The following is a 25,894-nucleotide window of genomic DNA, read 5'->3' on the forward strand; positions in this document are numbered from 1 at the left end:
CAAAGCTGCTTAGGCAGTATGTGGCATTAATTCCCTCTTGTACAAAAATGTAGTTGATAATCACCTGGCTGAGGAAAGGATTTAGGGCTAGAACAGCAGATTTCCTCACAGATTACAGAATAAAACCTAGTTTCTTGGGATAAATCAAGATAATTAACTGTAGTGAAACACGTTACTCTCGTTGATTCATGCCTGTGTGATACCTTTGTTAGATGCCACCACAGAGAAACATTTATGCCATTATGTGAGGCGAGATCTGATTTCTGCCCTGTTCTAAAACATGCTATGCTGCACAATGCAGGTTTTTATTTTCTTGGTTTTGGGGAGCCTGCCTTCTGTCTGGAAGCCAATTATTAAGAAAACACTTAACTCCATTGACTCCTAATTATAAAGTTACATAAGAAAATGCTATACTACGACTGGTGCCCTCTTTGGCCACCTTGTGAGCTCAATCGCATGGCCCCGAAGCACCCTTGACCACATGGCTGTCAGAGGTTACAGAATTTCCTTCCCACATCACTTTCAGAACAGGATACTCCTTTGCCTGAGAAGGAAGATTTGGAACAGTCAAAGAAGGCCCAAGGGTTTTTCCAGCACACCAGTAAACTGAAATTGTATATCTTCTCTTTCTTTTTTAAGGGAAATCATGAGCAAACATTGCCTTAATTCACATTTCAAAAATAATTACTACAGATTCAAGACATTTATCATGTTGTCAGTGGAACCTGGGAAAGGTTATTCTTGTGGTACTTCAGGTCACAAACAAGAACGTATTATTAGAAACTAACATGCAGGCTATCCAAGAGATTCCTGGGGGAAAAATAGAGGTCCAATGGCTTCGAAAAGAGGTGACAGGAATGAATTAGGTAACTGGGGCCCACAGAAACTTATCAGGCTCTGGGTGGGCAGTTTCCAAAGTAACTCCTACTATATGCATTATCTAGCTCTTAGGGGAAAGTGTGGGGAAAGTACCCATATTCACTATTATATTTTTCCAATACTGCTTTTATTCTCTGGAATGGTATGAATTTTCATGAAGCTGCCATTTTCCAATAATTCCAAAGAAAATTTAAATATAAATAACTATATAATATAATATAAATATAAAAATTTTTAAACAGAAACATTATCCTGAAAGTCTTTTGCCAATGGTCCACATCGTCAAACTTTTTTATATATGTTGAAATGATAACTTCTGGAAGAATTAGTGGATATCATATATTTTGTCAACCAACGTATTATTGATAGATTTAAAACATTATACATTCTATTGAGTGGTACCTCCGGCCTATATTATGTGAACATGCGTTTAGAAATGCAAGTTTAAGCAATGAGTGTATCCCCACAATAGAGATCTTTTCATTCACAGTAACATTTACATATATATTCTACTTATGGAAGACAAATGAGATTTCTGTTTTTGATCACTTTGGATGATGGTGGTTGTTTCAGCAGCTTGAGGTAACGCCGTGAAATCAGCAAGTGAAGTAGAGATGGATGAGGTTTTAAAGAAACATACATAGAAAACTAATGGACATGCTGAGAGTTTTTGGTTATTTTGGCTTTGGGGGGATATAGGAAAAATTCTGTCCAGCATGTATGGCTCCTCGATATGATTTTGACCTCAGGGTGACCAGACTAGTTTTCAACGAAAGTCATTATCACTTGAGAATTGATCAGCAATTAGTGAGAAAATGACGTATTCTTAAGCTGACTCATTGTAGATGCATGTCCCAAGATAGAAATCTTGACAGACAAATGTTCTTAAAAGCTCATGGTCAGACTTAAAAATATAGAGAATTTTCTATATATATACATATTGGAGATGATAATAAAAAATGGATTTTTTTTTTCTAGATACATCTTAGCTTTTTTTCTCTCTTTTACAAAATAAATTATAACATTTCTATACTTACTTCCAAGGAGATTATTTATTATATATTTCATTCTAAAGGTCTGTGTTCCTGTTTTCAGTTTTGGATTTGAGAAATTAAAAAAATAAAAGTTGAACCTAGACAGCCCAAAAGATCTAGACACTCAAAGTTAGCCTCCTTTCTGCTTTGTCTAGATTATTATAAATTTTATAATGCAGGTATTGACATTTTCAACATTGCATTCTATGCACTAAGAGCTAGGACTTATATCATCAATAGTGATTTATCCACTAGGCAAGCACCATTATTAATACACTAAGAAGAATGCAATCTATCCATAATTTATCTTTTGAGAAAATTCTCCAGATAGTTTACAAGAAATCTTATGTTATTATTTAATTGGCACTTAAAAAATGCAAAGTGAAATTTGGGGGAAGGCCATTAAGGGAGGTGTCTGTCACAGTGGGAATGTAATTGAAACAGAAAGAAACACTTCAAATTGCTATAACCGTAAAGCCAGTCTGACTGCAGGAAGAGCAATCCACTGAATATGTCTGTGGAGCAAACATTACTTTTCAGTAACCTTTGTCGGCATTAGCATTCCTATGTACCAGAAGGTGGGGCCTGCCGGGGTCGTGTCCAAACTGCTTCAATGGTTTAGGACACAATAAAAATTAGCAAGTGTTGTTCTAAAACTCCACCTTTTCTAAAATGAGGCTATTAATTGTTGATGAATATACACGGTGATCACTAAATAAGCACACAGTACAAACTATGACAACTTAATTGGAGCTTTTCAGATGGACTTCTTTGCTCATCCAATGTGACACACAGTTAACAACTCCCCTACAACTTTAAGCTATAAGCTCATTACCATTCTGTATAAACTAATAGACTCTTAGAGATGAAAGTAGCCATAAATATACTGCTATGAAGCATGGGAGATGTCCAAGGTGACTTGAGAGGTAGTGACAGCCAAGACTAGAACACAAGTGACTCTTTCCCTTGTTGGCAAGTTGGAAAAAAATAAGGCTATAAAACACATCCTACACTACAATCGTGGACACATGGAAAAGTGATGAAGACCATGGCAAGCATACCTGCTCACAGTGCAAGTCTGGTTCTCGAGGACCTCCAACTAAATATTATAGATGCCTTGTATACACTCTGCGAGTCACCAACTTCAGATACACTTTTAATAGTGATAATGATAATGAGAAAGTCTTTCAATCTCCTGTATTCCAAAGGGCAGTCTTTAATGACCAGTACTGTCTTCTTCCTACTGAAAACAGCAGAAACAAAAATATGAAAGGAGATTTCCAGATAGTGCCAGCCATATTTCTGGAATAGGCATCTTTTCTCATCCCACTTATGAGCTTCTGAAGTACAAAGAATCATCCAATACACTTCAAAATAAATTTTGTTTCACATATTGAAATGGTCGTTATTGTGCTTAGACCTAAGGAGACTGATGAAGTCCCAGATCATGTGATAAAATGTATTTTTCAAACAGAGACAAATGAGTCAACTTATTGATCAGCAGGCGTTTTTCCTTGCTACACATTGTGACAAGGAGAAGATAAGATTCCAAGACTCCATGCCATGGCATACATTCAAGGAAAAACAAGGTGTGAAAGAGGTCAAAAGTTACTATTTAGGGAGGATAGAGGGAAGAAGGCAGGGAGGGATTGAGAGCATGAGAGAAAGGTTGCTATGTCTTGCTTGAAAGACACTATCTGGGTCACCTACCATCATAGTTTAGCAACAAATCCAAACATGAATAATATAAACTCAAAGTACCTGGAATACATAATGTGGACATAATAGTTTTTAAAATACATAGTTATTGAGATTAAAGGAGTTTAAAATTTATTGAACAACAGTCATTACTATACAAGAACGTAAAGGGGGATTAAATCAGACTACAGAGGGGAAAGCCGTAAAGAGATGGCACTTCAGCTTGACCTTGAAGAACTGGGTAGGCATTCAATAGGCAAGGAGGTGAAAGTGATTTCAAGAGAAAATTAGAGATCACTCAGTTTGTCAATAATAATGGAGCCCCCTTATGTTCCAACATTGACCGAGAACTAAGAATTCATCGGTGAACAAAACATAGTCCCTGCCTTCATGATGTTTATATTCTAAACTCAAAGATAGATATTAAGCATATAATTAAATATTCACACATTTGCAAAATGCTGTTCAAGAAAAGTACAATGGGAGCACACTAGTGGTTTTCTCCAGAAAATTTCCTTCCTATATAAAAAGCAAAGGATACACTTAGTGATAAATACTGTCTTCAGCAATATCTAGTCTGAAGGGTCAAGGAAGACTTCCCAGGGAAGACATCTTTAAATTAGGAACAGGAGTATGAGTGGGCATACATGAGTGAAGAGAGAGGCTAAGAGAATTATACACACAAAGAGCATCTCATTTAAAGACCCTATGGCAAGAGAGAACGTGACATGTTTGAAGAATCAAAAGGTCTGGAAAGAATGGAATGAGGAAGATTGAGCATGATAAGGCATAAAGCCATGATGTAAGCAGAAATCAGATAATGCAGGTCCCTGTCAGCTGTGCTAAACATATTTCACTTTTATCTAAGAGCAATGAAATGCCGTTGATGATTTTATCAAGCAGAGACAAGGTGAATTCATCCTTGAGTACAAGGCACATAGCAGGGTGAGGATGAGGATGAGTGCTAATCAAAATCTGAACCAGAACACAAAAATTCTAGGGGACGCAAGCACTTATTTTGTATTGTATTACTTGATATCATAAAACTATTGGTCTTCATCACTTCACCATTGACACTGTCAGCTTCTGAATAAATTTTACTCTCCTACAATTTTATCATGTCAAAGATGCTTCGCTAAGGGTCTCATCAAAAAAGAGGTGAAGTAATGCTGCATTATTTATTTTCTGATTTGCTGAGTCTATTTTGCTCAGCTATGTTTGAGGGCAACAGAAAGAATCTAAACATTTACATTATTATTGCCACTGTGTTTCCACAAAATTCTTCCATTTTAACAAAATAAAAACGTTATCAGGAATATCACCAGGAGTTCATGAACCAAATTGTAGGATCTTCTCTGGGCCATGACTGCATTTTCAATAACATACCAAGGAATGTTAACCGATGGCCAGCTTGATTCAGGACCACAGCACCACCTGTTAAAGGGTTTCAGAAGCAGGGAGACCCCCACTTAAGTGGTCCCTGGCGACTAAACTAACATAATTTAATGACGCTGTAACAGAGCATGGAAAGGCTCTGATACAATCAAAATGAGCCTCTTGTTTTCTGGAATAAGCTCCATGTAGATTCTAAGGAAAAAGTGACTGAAGTTATTTTCTTTTTAATCAAAGCTGGTGTCTCCAGCTTCTTGAATAATCTCATGAGCTTTTCCTAAGGAGATAAAATATGCTAGAGCACAACCCATCTATTGGGGTATTTGTTGCTCTGCTAGATATGCATCAAAGCCCAAATGGTTGCACATGTTTAGTTAAGAAGTTGAAGCATCACAATATCCCAAGAGCACCCTGAATTGCGTTAACAGTTGTGATTATGGTAGTTTCTCTTGTGCCTATAGCTCTTTGAAGTTTGTAAAGAATGTTTATGTGAACTATTTCATGATTCCTCACATTTAACAATAGAGATACGAGATGTAGTAAGACTTTATGGCACACCCAAAGTTAGAGACGGAGGAGGTTGGAGAATTACTACAATGTCCTTGACATTTCCTTGAAGATAGAGTTCTTGTCCTTCATGTAACTTTCTAACTTTCCAGAGTTGTAAATAGTAAGAAGCCAGTAGACTACTTTTTTCCATCTCAAGTACAACCTGTAGATGGAGGAAAGTAGAGACAGAGTCTTGGCCAGAGAATAAACTAGGGTCATAGGACATAAAACCCTAGACATAGCATGGACAATTATTCCATCTCAGTAAGTAAAGTAGACATGAAGGTTACTGATTTATGTGGCCAATAATGATAAATAAGAATGATAAATATATATTTCCAACTTTAGTTTTGTATGGTGAGTTTGGGAACAGTACTTAGGTTTCTGGTCATTTTTCTTGGGTGGAACATTTTTAATATAACCTTTTAAACCGCTTATTAAAAATTGCCCACACATTCTCAATGGATGATAAAGTTGATATATTAGAGCTACTTCTCTGAAAGTAATTAATATCTTAAAGATATAGGGATCTTATAATTTTACTGATTATTAGCTGGAAATAAAGAAAAAATGCAATATGACCCTAGAACCCCTTTTCATAGATTGTAAGTTGTGACAAAATTAAGAATGCTACAAATCCTAACACTTTAAGCAAAGCTAGACTCTACAGTGCGTTATACCTGGTAAGGTGGTGCATTGTCAGAAATTTCGGCTAAGTTGAAATTTCCCTAACATGTAAGTCTATCTCACAATTCTCCATCTTCATTTGGAATACTTATTCTACCGTAATTATTTGGAATGTATACAGATAGATTCATACCTTCAATGAATTGATTATAAAAATTCTCAAAAAAAATTATTTTTCCGAGTAGCTAGATGAAAGCCAAAAGCTGTGTAGACCATCACCATCAGCTCTTTTCTGTCTTGAAATGTCTGCTTTCTACCTTGAACACTGATTTCTTAATGTCTTTAAAAAGTTTCAAATTGTGTGGAAAGTCCTTTATGTATGAATCATCTTTATTTCATCCTTCCACGTTGCAGACAGAGCAAGAATCAGATTCCATAGTCCTCAGCCTGAGCAGTTAGATTCTACTCCGGACTCAAAAGACACTGGTTAGGGTGACGCTGTTTTGTGATTTGTGCAAAGTTAATGTACCCCTCAGTTATGGGTTCAATGTCATTCATTAAAAAAACTCTAAGAGAATTGGACTTTCCTGGGATTTTATTGTCTCATTGCTTAAACGAAGCAGCCTAGCTGGGGTTTGGGAAGCTTTCAGTTCTGAGATTATGCGGTTGCTAACTCGGCTTGTCGTAAATGCATTCAACCTGTATTTCCATCTGCAGCGTTGTTGATTTCCTCCAGGAAACAGAGGCACACTCAGTTCATAGGCACAGATGACTGGGTTAAGAGCTTTCTCCAAGCATAATGCTGTGTATGATTGAATGTAAATGACCAACTCTGATCATCACCCACACAGTGGAATGGAAATAAGAGTTGCTGAATGATCCTGAATTTTCTGGTTCATAAACAAATAGAAAATAACAAACCTAATATATTGAGTTTTATGTTCAGTTTGGCCATGAGACAAACTTTTTTCCCTTTGCAATGTTTAATGAGAAGCGTCCCTCTCGTTGCACTTCCATTTTAGATTTAAACTTCCCTATCTCAGATAATCAATTGCTTACAATAAATGGAAAAATCCTTAAATTCTTTGAAATGGTTTCTGGCATCTAATTACACAGGATTTTTGACCTGGCTAGACAGATAATGTTAACACAGCTTCAATACTAAACAAGTCTGAGCATGTGTGCGCTTGACTTTTATTAAACTCCTACTGAAGAAACAGATTAATTGGAGGCTGATTCACTAGTGAACAGGCGTTAAAGACAGAAGGACCTTCTCACATTTTGTTCTGTTATCCAGGCTTATGCCATCTCAGGTTGGCAAGGAGATCCCAACTGTAGTGTTTTGAAATATAACTGAAAGAAATTGTGGAATAACAGGTGCAAAACAAAAAAAATGCAAACCACTTATAAAATGTTGATCTGATTCCTTCCTTTTTCTCTTGCCAAATGGCCACCTGACACTTTATGGACTCAGGTACCGCCCAGATAGCATTTCACATGATAATATTATGTGGAGACTGACTATGGAGACTTGCAGCTGTCGTAATTATTCCTTATACCACTGTTACTTTTTCTTCCTTTTAGAAAATGTTTCGGGAAGAACATGGGTACAAGCTGTGAGGAAACCATTTCAGATAGTCTCAAAGAACATTGAGGCAAAAGAAAATGCCTTTCTTGGCAGCTTTGCTTCTATCTATAAAAGCTGGAATTTTATCCCTTGGTGTTTCCTTTGCTGATTAAGGGTTTATATCCTGTAAGATAAGCAAGGTGATACATAAATAAATAAATAAGGAACTGGGAACTGAGTTGCTGGTGAGTTGGAGAAAGGCCCTGTAATGTATTTGTGGAGTATATTATGGTTTACAAGGCTTTCCCATGTATTATCTCATTTATAATATCTCTGTGAAATAGGTGTCACCAGATTTTTACAGCTGGGAAAATTTCTTCTTAAAAATGTTAAGAGACTTCCTAAAGTAACTCAGAGAATAAGTTGGGCAACCAGGACTCCAACACAGACCATTTGACTCCAGGTCTGCCTGGGGCTTTTCTAGGAATGTGCCCCCTGGAAAGCCCCTGAATCCTCCTGAGTATAAGTCTTTTCCTCTGTCAAAGAAGGACACTGGTGGAAAAATGATCTTTCTGTCTCTTTCCAGTTTCAAAATGTGATTTTGAGATTTGAATATAAGCCATTAGAATGATAGAGATAAGCAACAGATTAGATAACAAATATCAGTTGCACTTGCCTCTAGGCGAGTATGACCTGTTCAGACTCTCAAGGTCACCTACGGCACACCCTCAGATCTAGTTTGTAGCACTTGGCGGTTCTGTTAGCTGCTTTCATTTTGACAAAGCTCCATTAGTATTATCATTTTCCTCCGTGTAAATACCTGTATACAAGCCATTAACATAAATGTTGAGATGAGTGTAAGGATTGCAGTGTTACATCTTCAAAGTCCCAACTGTTAGAAATTAAACATTACTATGGAAATTTGAATGGGTTACATATGTCATCACATTTCAAGGAGTTAAGTCTCAGAAGAAGGAAAGAAAACAGTCAATTGGTTGAAAGAGAAGCATGGGAAAGTACAGTCGTGGGTCTCCAGAAGGAGTTTGCAACTCACATTATTCTATTTGTAAATGGAATAAAATCCATTTACTTTAGAGAGGCAGAAAGGCATGATTAGTTATTTACTTGTTTATCTAGATCCTGTATCTTTCGGCCAAAGTTTTTAGACAGCCCATAGCATTACCTTTTTTTTTTTTTGAGAAAGATTAGCCCTGAGCTAACTGCTGCCAATCCTCCTCTTTTTGCCGAGGAAGACTGGCCCTGAGCTAACATCCGTGCCCATCTTCCTCTACTTTACATATGGGACACCTACCACAGCATGGCATGCCAAGCTGTGCCATGTCCGCACCTGGGATCCGAACTGGCGAACCTGGGGCCACCAAAGCGGAATATGCGCGCTTAACTGCTGTGCCACCGGGCCAGCCCCAGCATTACTTTTAAAATTTTAATTAAACACCCCGAGATCACCCAGTGAATATTAGTTATCACATTAAAATATTCAAGCGCCATGCACATCATTATTGTCAATTCATTTCAAACTAAGATACGCATTCATGCAGTTGAAATGAACCCACAATGGATAAAAAGAATAGTAAAATACTAAGTGAAGCACTTATTTTCAGTGAATACCTTTAAAAATATGATTGACTATGCTTTCTATTTTTGACATATGACTGTTCAGCTCTTCTTATTTAGGTTCTATCTTGGATAACAAATAGTTAACATGAAATACAATAGACATATAGGTGTATTGTGTGGATGCTTTCTAGTCTCCATAATTAGGAGAGGAGTCTAGGAGACTTTTCTATGCGTGCTTTGCAATAGCTGATTGGAGACTTCCTGATTTTTCACTAATTTCAACTCCAGTGTAGAATGAAAGTCCAAGGAGTGAGTGAAATTTTTCATATCTCAACATTCCAAGCCTGGTAAAACCGTTCTGCTTGCTAAATGATGTTATAAATATCGAGATTAGTTTCTTCTAAAATTACCAGTGCCAGGTGCATTCCATTTCTCATGTCATATAATATTCTGTTACCAGTGTTCACAGTTTAAAAGAAGGTTTAAAGAATGTGTAGACCAAAAAAAAGAAGAAAAAGAAGAAGAAAAGAGTAAAGACATTTAAATGTGACAATTGTATCTATACAACTTACATAGGAGATGCTGAAAAGTAGGATTGATTTTTTGTAGTCTTGTCTTTGTTTTGCTTGTGGGGTAGGGTGGATGGAGGTAGGGTTGTATAGTTTTGAATTAGCTATTGTCTTCATCAAAAATAGATATAAACATTTAAATATATAAATCAGTTGCAAAATCAATGTTATTGTATTTCGTTAGTTGCACTTCCCATGCATAAAATCTCAGCACTCAAGATGTCCCCATAAAATCCTTCACTAAACCTTTATTTTAAAGTATTCGAAAGGACATCATTCCATGTGGGAATATTACATACAGCCACTGATTCAACAGTAACTGAGAACTTATGTACAAAACATTCTTTACATATTGACAAATATTTCTAAAAAATGAATTGGTATTTTTTGTTGTTGAGTGTTTCATGAATGACCTTTACCTCTGTAGACATATGCAGTTTTCAGTTTTTTGGGTGAGACTTTCAAAATATTTTTTTAGAGTGTTCAATGTTAGCAGTGACATTTTTACAGTGATTTCAGAGCCTTGTAGTTTAGAATATTCTATTTGCTTTATTTCTAATTACTTATACCACCCTCGTTTTAAATACTGTGCAGATGTAATTGACAGTGATGATATACAATATGTATGAAATGAGCTTTTCTCTCTCAGTGGTGTGTGTCATGCAAGACTCCATTGCAATATTTACAGTTAAACTAAACTTTTTAGAAGGAGCAAAATTGCATTTGTTTTGCAGATTTGCTCATCATTAAATGTGAAACATTTCACATTTGTCTTTTTGAGTAATTGGCTTTTTAAAATGATAAGGTGCTCTGAACACTTGTTATGTGGATAGGTCTGACGTTGTATCCCAGAAATCCATATGCCATACAGACAGAACAGAAGAAAGATATTCACAAGCATGTCACAGATTGGACTAAAGCAAGCCAAAAACCCAAGTGCCATGGCATTAACAATAGCACCAGATTTACTGTCACGATCACAATCTGTGCTGCATCACAGACAGAAGGAGAACTTTTGATAGGTAACACCTCAGTGTTTTTTTAATCTTTTTGGCAAATTATCATTTATCATTATATTTTTGCCTGCCATATAATATTATTACAATGATATAAAAAATACAAGATAAATTTAATAGGCCCCAACAAAAGGACTGACTTATTAGCCAGGCCATGTAGGAATAAAGAGAGAGAGAGAGATTGAGAGAGAGGCAGGCAGATATTCTGTTGTTTTATTACAGATCAAACTCAAGTTGGAAAAATAGAAAACAGCTAAGGTACTAGTGAGGATTTTAGCTTTTTTGAGTTCACAAAAGGAAATGGCTTATTAATGACATGGAAAACAAAAGAATTACCCCTCCTGAGAACTTGAAAACTCTGATGTTTCCAAAATATGTGGTTTCCCAGGATAAAAACTCACAGCTAATTTTATTTTCCATATTGGAAGGGGGGTGGGTTGGGATATTTTGAGATGTGAAATTGTCCAATCCTTTCTGGTCTGTGTGCATTTCCCCATGATGCAGGTACGAAGAGACCACAATTCACAGGATGCCCCAATAGATAATAAAAAAAGATTTACAAAATCACAGCTTGTGGCACAATCTCATGTTAGGCTGATTGAAGGGAAAACTCTAGAAACACTGCACAGAGCTTCCTGGCATCAAATAGACCAACATCAGTCGATTGTTTTTCTTAATTGAAGGCCACTTTGAGATCTCACTGAAAAGAATGTTTGTATCTACCTTTTAGCTATCTACCTGGCTAGTGGACATTTCTGAAGAACAGCTTCAATGGGTATTTTTTTTTTCATAGAAGAATGTATCCTAAAGTTATCCAGTTTTGTTCACATAATTAAAAATATTAAGGTTATTTTCTCAAAGATATAAAAAAGTCTTGAGAAAAATCTAAAAAAATCATTAGCAAGATGCCAACCTATTCAAGTATAGCTATGTGGAAACAAAAGAATATGAAGCCGTAAATTAAGTTGAAATTGAGTTGGCTGAAATGAAGAGATTTTGAGAACTAAAGTAATTATGGTATATTCTAAAGTAAATAAATAGATTTATACCCTTTTCAAACCACGTTTTCACCAAAATTATGATACAATTTTTTCTTTCTTAGCCTTGAAACCAATGAGTGCTTGATTTCTGGTCTTGTTTCAATTTGGAGCCCTAGGTACACTATTTTCTCTCAAGATTCCACTTGCCAATGTCAGTCTTCCTTAAATCTCTGAGGATTATTTACTGTTGACCACTTCCAGTTCACATGCCTCACTTTCATGGGACTTAATATGTTTCTTCTCATTTTCGAACTCTGTCAACTCAATTTTAACTTATTAATCATTATCCCAGAGATAGACTAAGTATAGTGAGGATTACAAAGAAGCACGTAATAGTTACTGCTTTCAAAAAATGAATGTTGTTACTAGGGAGCAAATAAGAAACAAGAAAACCACCCAAAATAAAATATAACAACTTAAATTGTTTTTAAAAATTTGTAATTCATAATAATGGTGAAGTTATGCTCAGAAATGGAAGAAACGTATGAATGAGATACCAAAACAGACCAGAGAAGGAAAACTTCGCTTTCAAGAGATATCAGGGGAAGAGAGAGAGACAGAGAGAGAGAAACTTCAAAAACAATTTTTATCGTTTTATGAAAAAAAGTTCTATAAAATCACTCATTCCCTTTTATTGTTGCATTTCTACTCTGAGCATATAAAGCCTATATAAATAAGACTTAAACTTTTCACCAGAGACATAGAACAACTCTCCATACAAGATACTCACTTGGGAACAGCAAGACAAGGATCTTCAGAGTGATACTGGAGCATGAAGCTTTTTAAAAAAGAAAAAGATGGGGGAGTCTTATTACTCAAAGCTTATTCAGGAGAGAGTCTATTGAAATTGCTCCAGGTTAAGTAAGCAATCCTTGTAATGTTAGTTTTTTTAAGGTTTTGGAGTTGTTGAGAAACATGATGCAGCCATGATATTAAAGAGATATTAAAGGGGAGATGGGTCCAGGTCAACATGGCAGCAAACCTTGACATTAGTGAATAGGGTGTGGAATATACTCGTGATTCTAAACATTCAAGGACGTAGGAAACATTATAAAGGATCATATATTGGGGACAAAGGATATGGAGAAAATAAAAGTGATAGAGTTATAAAACGAGAATCGATGAAGTGGAATATGGTGCCACTGGTAGAATTACAAAAATCTAAAAGGTAAAATGTTTTAAGGAAGAAATTTTTATTGAAGAAGAAAAATTTGATAGAGCCATAAGATATGTATAGAATATGAATGAATCTGTTGACAGAAAGATATGGAAATCAAATTATGGACTAAAAATTTTGGTGGATGCCACTTAAGTTAATCTAATAGAAAAATTTATATTATTTTCAGGAATATATTTATCTCCTAAAGCATGGTGTACTTGCAATTTTAAAATGAATGTCTGATACTGCATATGTGGCTTCCATTAGATTTCTATTAGTTTATTAATATTTCATTTATACTTTGTTCAGCTTAAATAAGATGTAAACTATGAAGTCATGATTGATTTATTCATCAGTGAGCAAACACTTACAAGTTCCTACCCCATGGGCACAAGCTAGGGATAGTTCTTGAGAGGCTCTGGCACAAAGCAACCAAAATAAGACGGGCACCTCCTTGTGCAACAGCATCAATGAAAATGGGTAAATTGAACTGAGCTTATAAAATGAGAAAAAAGTGAAGAAGTGGATTCACGGTTAGGTTCTTAAAATAAATGACAATTACTATTATTTAAGTAGTGGTAAGAACTTATGCTTTATGTCTTATGTCAAGTTTTCAGTTCCTAAGTTCTCAAGAGACAGATTCTGTTGGGATCTACAGTATGAAGGTTCTCAAAGGTTACCTGAGATGAAATTCATGTTATCAAATGTAATTTGTAGGTTAGATTTTTCTCTCTTTGCAAAGACTCCAAAGTATGAAGATGATTTCTGGGCAGTCAAGGTAGATTTTAGAAAAACAGAAATATCTCTAGTGAAATAATTTGAAATACAAACAAATCCTTTCAATGAATTTTATATTAATTTACTGAGTGATGGGAGAATGCATTTTAGGAAGTGATTTAGTCAGTTTGATAGTATAAGGTAGACTTCCCCAGGGCAAAACAAATACATGAGTGCCTATGTGCAAGTTCTCTTTGGCTTTTCTTTGTTTTGCACTGTGATCTTTATCAAATTTTGTATATCATTTGGTGTTTTGGATTTCTGCCCTTACGGGAATTAGTTATTCTTGCATTTATCCTTATAAATTTAATACTTGCCTCATTAACTTAAGCAGAATTGACTCCCTTTATGAAAAATGAGAAATGTGTGCCCTTATACTTCCTCCCAGTTTGTCATGAACCACCTTTAGATTTTTTAGTTATATTTATATGTTGTTAGCTTTACAATATTTATATTTTGTTTTGTCCTTCTAGTTTTCAGAGAGTTTCGGCTTAATTAAGAATTATCCTTTATTTTATACAACTTTCTCACTTGCAAATATTTTCCTTGAACTGTTTTGACCAATTCTTTTGGTTATTTGGAACCAAATATATTGTGAAACTCATATTGTTCAAGGAAGTATTTTGGTGCCTTTACATGTGAACATAAACTTGAATGGGTACAGTGTACTCACAGAAAAGTTTCGTTTTCACCAAGACCCTTAGGCTTTCTTCACTATTTTCTGAAAATGAGTGTTAATATAGAGAATTCTGAAGCCAGCCTGTTTTTTTCTCTAATAAGTGACTACACATTTCTGAAGGTCCGTAGGACTTTTTTATCTGTAATGTCTGATAATTCTGCAAGGACATCTCTCTTAGTATTTAAAATCCATAGCAAAATTTCCTGGCACCCTTTCATCTTATCTACTTGTAAATTCAGATTTCTCTCTATTTCAGCGAAATTTTCACGTCACATCTTTGGATATTTCCATTTCATTTTATTTAAATTTTTTTTTCGTGTGCACCAGAATGAGTATATTGCTTCTCCTATGTTGTTTTTTCATATCTATGTGCATGTCTTCTATAAATGAATGCACCTCAGCTAATAAATTTTCTTGTTATTTAGTGTTTTGATCACACCCGTACAAGTTTTGTAATCTAATGTTCACTTTTAAATTTGTGATTCTAGTTTTTTAAATTTGTGATTCTAGTTTTAATATCCTTTTTAGCCCAGATATTTTCAGGAGAGTGTTTTCTGTTTCTTTATATGTAATTACTTTCAAGGGAATAAATTCTTTTCAGCTATTCTATTTGCTTTTAATTTCTATTTATAAGATATTGTGGTTTAGTGGTATGGCCCTTAAATTTTAAAAATAGAACTACTGTGTGGTCCCCTAAGTCCACTATCTTTATAAAGGAAATTAAATCACTCTCTTGAAGAGATATCTGCACTCCCATGTCCAGTGCAGCATTATTCACAATAGGCAAGTCGTGGAAACAAACTAAGTGTCCATCAATGGATGAATAGATGAAGAAAATGTAGTATGTATATATGTGTGTGTGTATGTATATATATATATATATATATATACATACACACACACACACAAAATGGAATTTTATTCAACCATGAAAAAGACATGTATGAACATTTTCAATGTGTATAAACCTTAAGGGCATTGTGCTAAGTGAAAAAAGTAAGCCAGAGAAAGACAAATACTGTGTAACCTTACTTATATGTGGAATCTAAAAAAGTCATACTCATATACACAGAGAGCAAATTGGTAGTTGCCAGGAGCTCAGGGTTGAGGGAAATAGGGAGATGTTGGTCAAGGGTACAACCTGTCAGTTATTAGATGACTAAGTTCTGGGGATCTAATGTACAGCTTGGTGACTATATTTAACAATATTGTATGAGATGCTCGAAAGTTGCTGAGAGAGTAGATCTTAAATGTTTTCATCAGACACAAAAAAATGGTAACTATATGAGGTGATGGATGTATTAACTAACCTTATTGTGGTAATCATTTTTCAATAAAGCTGGGAGAAAAAAAGACATCTGGAGAAAAGACTAGGCGTACACATTAAAAAAAAGAAAGAGAGAAAGAGAAAAAGTGCCACATGTGTCACATGTTTTTGAGTAATATTTCATTGGTATAAGTTTGAATTCTTATTTTCAGCCTCATTTTCCTCTTAGCTTTTTCTCTTGTGGATAGTATATTGATATATAGATATATTTAACTCAACCTCACAACCTCCATTCATAAGTGGGAAAATATAACCCATTCATATTTTTTAAGATCAATAAAGTGTTTGATAGTTCTGTGATTTTATGTTCTGCTTTAGTTTACCCACAGGTTTTTATGTATTTTTCTTCATTTTGTTTTATCTTATCATAGATGTTAGCTCAGGGCCTGTCTTCCTCAGAAAAAGAGGATTGGCAGTAGTTAGCTCAGGGCTAATCTTCTTCTCCTTCTTCTTCAAAAAAAGACAGCATGCTTTCTCTTCCTCTACTGGAAAAGAGAAGGAAACAAACAAACAAAAAACTCAAAAAAAAAAAAAACCTTGGATATTCTTCATAAAGATATTTGTTTTTGTTGCTTTGATGGGAATATGGCAGGAGAGTAGAATTAATGGTTGTATTGTCTACCACCTTTATTAAATCTCTCCGATATTCTCTCCCGTAACTTTGGTCTCATTGTTCTTTTTCAGTTTGTGTGTTCTCTCTCCGCATATTCTATCTGTTCTACTGCTTGCTACTTTAGTGTGGTTTAATTTCTCTAATAATTTTCATTATAATATTTAATTCTTCTTTTAAACCCTGAAAACTCTCACTCTATATTTTTCCTAAATTATCTCTTCTTTGACAGCCTATACTCGTTCTCGTGTCTTTGTTTCAATAGGTCCAAGTTCCCACATTTTTTCCCTGAGGGTGTAGAATATTATGTGTGACATTTTCTCCTGTTTTCTGCAATAATTTTTCTTCAGATGTGGGTTTTTATTATGACTTATGTTTATTTTTCAATTTTTTTCCGCACTCATTTCTGAGGGAGTGAGAGCCAGAGCTATAATGTCTGTGCACTAGTCCCATGTGACGTGCTCTCTGCTTATTAATCTTCTAAGTATAGAAATTGCTGCATTCAAAATCAAAGCATTGAATCTGAAGAAAGCTGCAAATTTCTTCTTTGACAATCTTAATCTTTCTCTCTCTCCTCATTATCAGTCTACACACTGAATTTGTATACTTTCTTATTTCTGGACTTTTGATTCTATTTCTTCCTTATTGAGAACTCTGGAAGACTGTTAAAATCTCTTCCAGTTTTAGGCTATATGTATCCAAATCTGTGGCTATTTTTAAGAGCATATTATTATCTCTTAGAAATTATTTAATCCCATCTAAAAGTTGAAATTGGATTTAGGATTATTCAGCACCTAATTTCTTAGAACTTTTTCCCCTCAATAATGCTAATAGTCCTCAAATCATTTTTGCCAAAAAGGATTTCCAGCGGATTAAAAACTCCATAGACATTACATACATTTTTTAAAAGCAATATCATGCATGTGTTTAAGTATATCTATCATGTAGCTTGCTAAGAAGAAAAAGAAGTGCCCTCTTTAAATACAGATGGTATTTGAAAGATTTAATTAGAATTTATATATAAGTATAAAATAGTCATGGTAATTTTTATAAGTTTGAAAACAAGAAACTTGATAATTATAATAATAATATAAATAATATATAAATAATGAAATAATATTAAAGCCCTTCAAAAAAAATTTTCATACTTTTGGGGAGGAATAGTAGTGGCTTGAATCAATTCCTTCATTATTTTGAGATTTTTGTTTAGTTGAGGTTATGGATAAAAGAAGAAGACATGTTCTTTTCTTTTAAATCTTAGTTTGAGATATGTATCTTACATGTATTACATATAACAAAAAATTTTCTGATAATGACATTGTTTTATTATGAAAGTTTGATATAATAGGCACTGACCTCTGACAATTTTGTTTTTTGATAATAAACTGAAAAATGTATTACCTGGTTACCAAATCCATTAAGGTGCTACCACCTTCTAGAAATAGCTTACTGTAAAGCAAGTTTAGCTTCAGAGAACAGCTAGCCTATGTGAAGCATATTCTTTGAAGATACAAGTCTAACACATTGACACATATATCACACACCCACACCTACCAATGGAAAAACAACAACAACAACAACAACCTCATTAAATTTAATGAGGCAAATGGTGCTATTTTTGATGGGACACTAATGAGAGAATCTTTTTTTTAACCAAATAGAATCTTATTAATTTATGTCAGAAGCAGAAGTGGAGACACAGTCATATTAGAAGTGTTAATTCCACAAGGGAATATCTCCAATGGTCCTTTCACTGGGCTTAACCACTTACTTAATAAAACTTACTGAGTTTTCTGTTAATGTTACATGAGTAAAGATCATTCCTATATCATAATATAAGCTCCTTGAAGATAACAATTATGATTATTCACCTATACACCCCCTATTAAATATATATCTCCCCTTTGGACACTATAGGAGCACCCTTTGTTCTCAGACTCTAGATCAAGAAATTCACTTAATTTCACTTTTACAGTTTTTGCATTTAAAAAATAAATAAAATTGAGACATCGATCTGTTAAATCCAACCAAAAATCATTCTAAAAGTAGTATTGGCATACATCATTTTAGAAAGTAATAGGGATATGAAAACTAATGCAATTTTAATTTAAAAGCATTACAGAAACTTGACATTTAAATTAAAAGTAATGGTGAATTCTCTTATAAAATTGAATATTCTTTGTAATATGAAAATCTTCTATTTAGTTATTTGTTTTGGTAAAGTTGAAGATACATGTGATATTTCATTAACTGCTGATGTGGACACGTGTACATAGTCAAAATTTCATCTTTAGGACTAATGTAAAAATGAATTCCTTGTTCGACAGCAGTCTAGGTGATTGTCTGTTATAATTTGTTCTTTTGGATATCAGCATTTTCTAGTATTCTGGATAGAATACTAATATTCCATCCTGGAGGGACAGAACATGTGAAATGTGAGATCACTCATGCAACAAATATTTAATGGAACATCTTCTTTGTGCCAAGCAGTGGTAGATGTATGTGCCAAGCATTAGCATAGGTACTAGAATATAGCAGTCGACAAACAGAAAAGACTTCCACTCTCATGGAGTTTACATTCTAATTTAATGAGGCTGGAAATAGGCAAAACAATAAGATAAAGCAAAATATATTGTATATTGATGTTGCTATGGCAACTAGAAAATTAAAGCAGAGAGCAGAGATTAGAAATTTAAATAGAGATGGCCTTAGAAAGAGGACATTTGAGTAAAATCTGAAAGAAATAAAGAAATAAGGGTTAATTAAGATTAGAGTTAGGTTTTGTTGATGAGAATGATTTATGTGATCAAGATAGCTTCAATCACAGTGATAATGAAAATGAGAAAATAGTAGGAAAAGCTATGTTAATTAGAGAACTTTTAAAACTGTATATTTTAAAGACCATAGCATGATTCATACTTTAAGAAGCACAGCTTTTAATTCTACTTTTATTAAACTTAACAGAAAATTCTTGTCTAAATACAAGTATCAAGTGTAATCATTAACTAGGTATATGAAGATGATAAATTAGTCAATTTCTTTTCTACCAAAAAACAAAAAAACCCCAAGACTTCACATCACTGTATATGGACATTGTCTCTCTGTCATAGTTATGACATCAATTACAAGCTGTTTTTGTGTTTCTCTCCTATTATCCTATGGATTTATCAAATATGAGGACTCTGTATATTCATCTTATCACGCTTTGCACAAAAGCAGAGTAACGCATGGCACTTGTGTCTTATAACTGTTGAATAAGTTAACTGATTTATTTAACAAATATTTATTGAGATATTGTTTTAAGAACTGGAGATACAGTGGTGACTAAGACAGAAAAAAATTCCTGGACTCATGGAGTTCACATGTTAGTAGAAAATAGCCAATAATCAAATACCTAAAAAGTACATAATATGTCAATTAAAATATATTATGAGAAAAATAAAGTAGGGAATAAGAAATAGAGGGTGAAAGATGTAGTAGGAGGGTGTAGTCTTTTGGAAAGGGTGGTCAAGGAAGACCTCTCTGAGGCAGTGATGTTGAAGCAAAACCGTGAATGAAGGGAACCATCTGAGCAAAGAGCAGTCCTGGAAGAAGGAACCAGAAGTTCAAAGGCTTGACATTTAAATTAAAAGTAATAGTTAGAAAGCTAATGCAGCTGAATTACAGTAAGGAGGTGAAGTGTGGGAAGAGAGGGGTCAATACGATAGGCAATGTTCCGATTATATAAATCTGGGAAATTGTTATAGCGAATTTTAATTTCAATCATTAAGGTGTTTTGAACAGAGAAGTGATGTGGGTCCTATGAACATTTTTTGATGACGACTGTCAGCTATGTAATGAAGCTGAGTGTACAGGGTTAAGAATGGAAGCAAGGAGGCCACTTAGGAGGCTCTTGTCATGTAGATGAGAGGTAGTTCCTCTATTGGTCTGGGTGATAGAAACAGAGATGATTGGAGATGAAATAGAAATGAAGTAAATATGATAGTAAAAAGAGAAATTCTTTGAAAACATCTTGCTGGACTTTTCAACCACAAGATTTCAACTAATTGTATTGATATAAAAATGATGATATTTGAATTTTATTACTGAGATGCTGGCAGTTTTTAGTAAAAATTTCAGATATTAGAGCAAAATATTAATTGGAATCAACCTCAAGGAATGGTTAATGAGGATGCATACTATTTTTTCATAAGTTTCTTATGGGAATTAATGTTTCCTAGAAATATTAACTGGTAGTTTATGATTGGTCCTTTGAATTAACATCACTCCTTTTTCAGGATACTTCTAAGATTTTTTGCTTTCTCTTTAGATTTCAGCTGTTTGGTTGTGATATAATAAAGATGATTTTCTTTGTATTTTTGTTTCTCAGAGTTTGTAGTGATTCTTAAATCTGTGGCTTGATGTATTTAAGCAGCTTTGGAAAATTCTCAGTCATTAGCTTTAAATACAGCTTTTTCTCATTCTCTCTCTCCTCTCTTTCTGGGACTCCAGTTATATATCTGTGGCAACTTTTCTTCTATCTTACTGTCTTTTCAGTGTTTTCCATCCTTTTGTCTTCCGTGCTTTAGTCTGAATATTTTATTCTGACCTAATTTCAGTTCCTTTTTCTACCTGTTTTTAATCTACTGGAAATCTACTTAATTTCAGTTATTATAATTTTTTCAGTTCGAAAATTCATTTTATTATATTGATCATTTCCAATTCCCTGCCAAAACTTTCAGTCTTGTCATTTATTTTTTGAATATATTATATGATCTTTTACAACTGGATTATCTAGATTTCCAGTAAGTCCATTTTCATCACCTTTTCTGTTTGTTGTTGTAGGGGAGGCAGACAAGTCCTCTACCCTCTAGGTCCTTCTGGCTGGCCTAAGAATTAAATTGGTATGAGATAGAATAACAGAAGAAAATCAAGCAAAGCTTTATAACAATGAATACATGGGAGAAAGTCAGGAAAACTGAGCAACTCACCAGAATAGCTGAGGCTGCCACCTTAAATGCCATCTTCAGCTAAAGACAAAGGAGGATGTTAGGGGTAGTAGTTTGGGGCTTCAAAGAGGAGAAAGGCAACTCACACGGAAATTGAAAAATAAATGTTTGATAAACAGATCTTTGATAAGAGCAGTCTTAGCAAGGATCCTCTCAGTCTACTGATACCCAGAGTTATCTATGGTGATGACCTGTCCCCAGGACAGGCCTTGTATCTTAAATTCTTTCAGGCAGTTATGGGGGGAGGTCAAAGTTTCTTTCAGAGTCTTTTGTTCTTGAAAATATCAAACCACAGAGATACAATTGGGGTGGCCAATTCTGATCCACCATATTGTCAATCATTTATCTAATGCAAACCTACTTTTTTAATCAAGTGCAAGACATTGTATAAGAAAAATTGTACAGATAATTTAAGAATCTAGACAATAATATTTTCTTTCAGAGTGAATTTATGTTTTATTTATGGCAGGCAATTTAAGCTAGAAGCAGATCACCTTAATCTGAGAGGGATTAAGCTAATTCAATACTGGATGTCTGCATTTGTGAGATCTGGTATACTTCTGGGTCATTTTTATGCTTAGAGCACAATGCTTCAGGGTCCCAACTGAAAGCCTTGGGGCCTCTCCATCTTGGTAGAACCTAAACTCCAATTTTAGTCTACCATTAGCTCTGATGAACTTCTCATCCTATCACCCATAGTTTTGTCCTGTTTTGTTTTGGTTTTTTTGCTGGAAAAGATTCGCCCTGAGCAACATCTGTGGCCAATCTTCCTCTTCTTTTTTTTTTTTTCCCTCCCCAAAGCTCCTGTACATAGTTGTATATTCTAGTTGTAAGTCCCTCTAGTTCTTCTAGTGAGCCACCACCACAGCATGGCTACTGCTGGGCAAGTGGTGTGGTTCTGTGCCTGGGAATGAACCTGGACCACTGAGGTGGAACATGCCAAATGTTAACCACTATGCCGTCAGGGCTGACTCTCACCCATAGCTTTTAAATGCAGAATGTCTGAGGGGAAGAAGCAAGACCAAATTCTGAGCTCATTTCTCAGGGCTTCCATTCTCTGCAAGATCTTGGTTCATAAGTTTTCCATGCCTTGTTGGCTCTTCAGTTTCTTCAAAGAGAAGTGGTATGTGTGTATTGGAGTGCGTGTGTGTTTCTCTGGCAGAGGTTGAGCTGAAGCCAATCAGTCATTGCCAGAAACATTTTATTTAATGCAATTTATTTATTTTATTTAATTAAACATTTTTTAATAATGGCAGAATACAAAGTAGTTTTTAGAGGAATATTTATCATCTTAATGCATATACTTGGAAATACAAAATATAAGTATATAATTTAACAAAAGTTTAAAGTTGTAAAAAATCAAAATAACCCCTAAGAAAAGGTAATTAAGGAACTTATAATGATAAAAACAGCAAGTAATGATGGAGTAAACTAAAAACGAAGAAGATTTTATCCATAAAACTAAAAGCTGGTCCCTTAAAAATAAACAATAAATTTGAAAAACAAATGGCAATTATAGTAAAAAAGAGAGAAAAGACATTATGCTGGAAATAAGAAAATAATTATAAATAAGGAACGACTCACAAAAAATTTTGCATAAAACTTGGTTCATAACTCAAAACCTAGATAAAAAGTGGATTATTTTTAGCAAAATTTAAATCTAAAAAATTAATTCAAGAAATTGAAAAACTAAATAGAAAAATTATCATAGAAGAATTTTTAAAAGTAATAAAATATTTACATCTGGAAAAGCACCAGGAACAATTTATTTTATGAAACTGGCATGACCTGAAAACAAAATCAAACAGGAATAGCTCTAAAAAGGAAACTAAATGCAGCCCAATCATAATGATGAACAAGATGGCAAAATTTTCAGTATAACGTTAGCAATCAAATTTTACTAACCTGGTGAAATACTTATCCCGAGAGTGTAAATATCTCCAACATGAGAAAAATCTGTTTTTGTACATTCTTACTATAACTCATTAAAGGAGAAAAACCATATGATGATCTCATTCAATATTTAAAAAAAAAACTTTTGATAAAATTCAATACCTGCTTAAAAAAAATAGTGTGCTAGTAATAGAAAGAAATTTCTTTAGCAAAAAAAGATCGATGTCTATAAAAGTATGAAATAAAAACCTTTCTGTGACTAAAGATACTATGAATAAAGTAAAAGAAAAACAGTAGGTAAAAAAAATATCTCTGCAAGAAGGGCAGATACAGAAAGAACGCTTCCAAATGTTTAACAAAAAGAGAAATATGCCAATAGACAGCTGAGGAAGAAACTGTAAAAGAGAGATTAATTAAAAATTGCTAAGAAGCTTATAAAAAAAAATGTTTAACTTCACTAAGAGTCAGAGAATTGCAGTCTTAAATGGGATACCATTTTCACTCATCAGGTTGAGAAATATTAAGTAGGTCGATAATGTCCAGTTTTGAAAGAATGTTGGGAAAAGCAGTCACATTCATTATTAGTGTAATCGCAATTTTAGAGTAGAATCTGGAAGAATTTATTAAAATTAACTGTCTGTTCCCTTTGACCCTGCTCTTCCACTTTTAAGAATCTATCATATGCTTCCACTTGTGTAAATAGAGGTGTTGGTGTTGGTGTGCATTGATTTTTTTGTAATTCAGAATAATTTTATTAAATGTCTATTCATAGAAAGGTAGTAAATGAATTAAGGTACATTGGGAAAGGTGTATTGGGAAAACCAAGCAGGGTTAGAAAGAATGAAGTGCTAATGAGAGAATCACTACGTATTTATCTGTTGGTACTGCGTAAAGAAATGTCAGCGATTGAGGGCACCTAGGAAGTGGTTAGAGTGAAAAGAGAATTTGGTCCAGAAGGAAGCATTTACCTCTCCACTCTTGGTCTGAGTACCACCATGAAGGATGAAGCAACGGAGGAAGTCTAGTACATTACTGCTCTGTGGATGCCCAATCGTCCCTGCACAAGCGGTGCTGATGTTACTCATGAAGTGCCCCTATCCCAAGGTCTTCCTGATGTCAGTAATCGTTCAGGATAAATTACGTTCAATGATACCACAACCTAGTTATTAGAAATCAGCTCAGTGTTCTTCCCTGCCATTAGTAACATTTGCTTGATTTTTAAAAACCAAACTGATTTTGAAAATCTCTCATGGCACAGAGAATAACATCCAGTTTGTAGTTTAAGAACATTTAAATTTTCTGTAGGCTCTCGAGGAAGACCTATAGATGGGCTATGCCAACTGTGCTTATACTGCTGGAAGCACTTAACTTTATAATTTTTTTTTTTTTGGATGGACTGAATTAATGGGAGCAATTCAAATAGCAGTATTTAGACTGAAATAAAATAAAATTTTAAATTAAAATAAATGTGGTTTGGGGCAACAGCAAAGAGACTGAGAAGGAGTTAAGGACTTAGGAGAAAACCAGGAAAAGAGATTATTTGTGATAGAGTGTAACCTTACCGACAGCTACTGAGATAGCAGGTATGAGGGAGATAATTGTCACGGGGTCAAAAATCACTTTCTATAAAGCAAATATTTTTAAAAAGAATATTACACTCAATAACTTAATTCATTTTGCTCTGGATCCCGTTTCTTTGGGGGTTTAAAGAAAAACACAAAAACAAGAGTACTTACACTTGCCAATTTTAGTTAACTCAATCTTGTTAGATGTAACCTCTTGAGTCTGCCCTCCCAGTGTCCTTCCCAAGATGGCATCTCATGAAATGAGAAACTTACTTAACCTCATAGTAAATAAGAGGATAGTTTCTAGTTTCCTTGTCTTTCATATATTCATTCAATTAACATTTCTTGATTATTTACTATGTGCCAAACTTTATTCATGGTCCCGGGGACACTGCCCTGAATAAAGAGGGAAAAACCCTGCCCTCATGGGGTTTATATTCTAGGATAGTCGTTGCTGGTTTCCACTCTATTGTGGTTGGTCTGCTCTGTATGCAGCTGTTCTCTGTCCTCTTGTTATTCCATTAAACCTGCCTCGGGTTTTTTTGGTTTTTTTTGTTTGAGGAAGATTAGCCCTGAGCTAACATCTGCTACCAATCCTCCTCCTTTTGCTGAGGAAGACTGGCCCTGAGCTAACCTCCATGCCCATCTTCCTCTACTTTATATGTGGGACGCCTACCACAGCATGGCTTGCCAAGCGGTGCCATGTCCACACCCGGGATCTGAACCAGCGAACCCTGAGCCGCTGAAGCGGAAGGTGCGCACTTAGCTGCTGCGCCAGCGGGCTGGCCCCTAAACCTGCCTGGTTTTTGTTGTTGTTGTTTGTTTATTTGTTTTGTTTTGTTTTCTGGCTGGCATCAAGACGCCCACTGCCAAAGTTTGTGATTCCTATTGTTTGCTTGAACTTTGAGATCCCTTCCTTCTTCAGCCTCCTTGTCCTGACAGATTGG

General features: G+C 34.6%; 1 protein-coding gene across 2 annotated transcripts in view; it reads left to right on the forward strand.

The window, feature by feature from the left end:
• ARHGAP15 (Rho GTPase activating protein 15) overlaps positions 1 to 25,894 on the forward strand; it is a 607,941-nt gene that overhangs the window by 253,297 nt on the left and 328,750 nt on the right. The window lies entirely within an intron of this gene.

The sequence above is a fragment of the Equus caballus genome, chromosome 18 (assembly GCF_041296265.1).
Source record: "Equus caballus isolate H_3958 breed thoroughbred chromosome 18, TB-T2T, whole genome shotgun sequence".
NCBI classification, from domain to species: domain Eukaryota; kingdom Metazoa; phylum Chordata; class Mammalia; order Perissodactyla; family Equidae; genus Equus; species Equus caballus.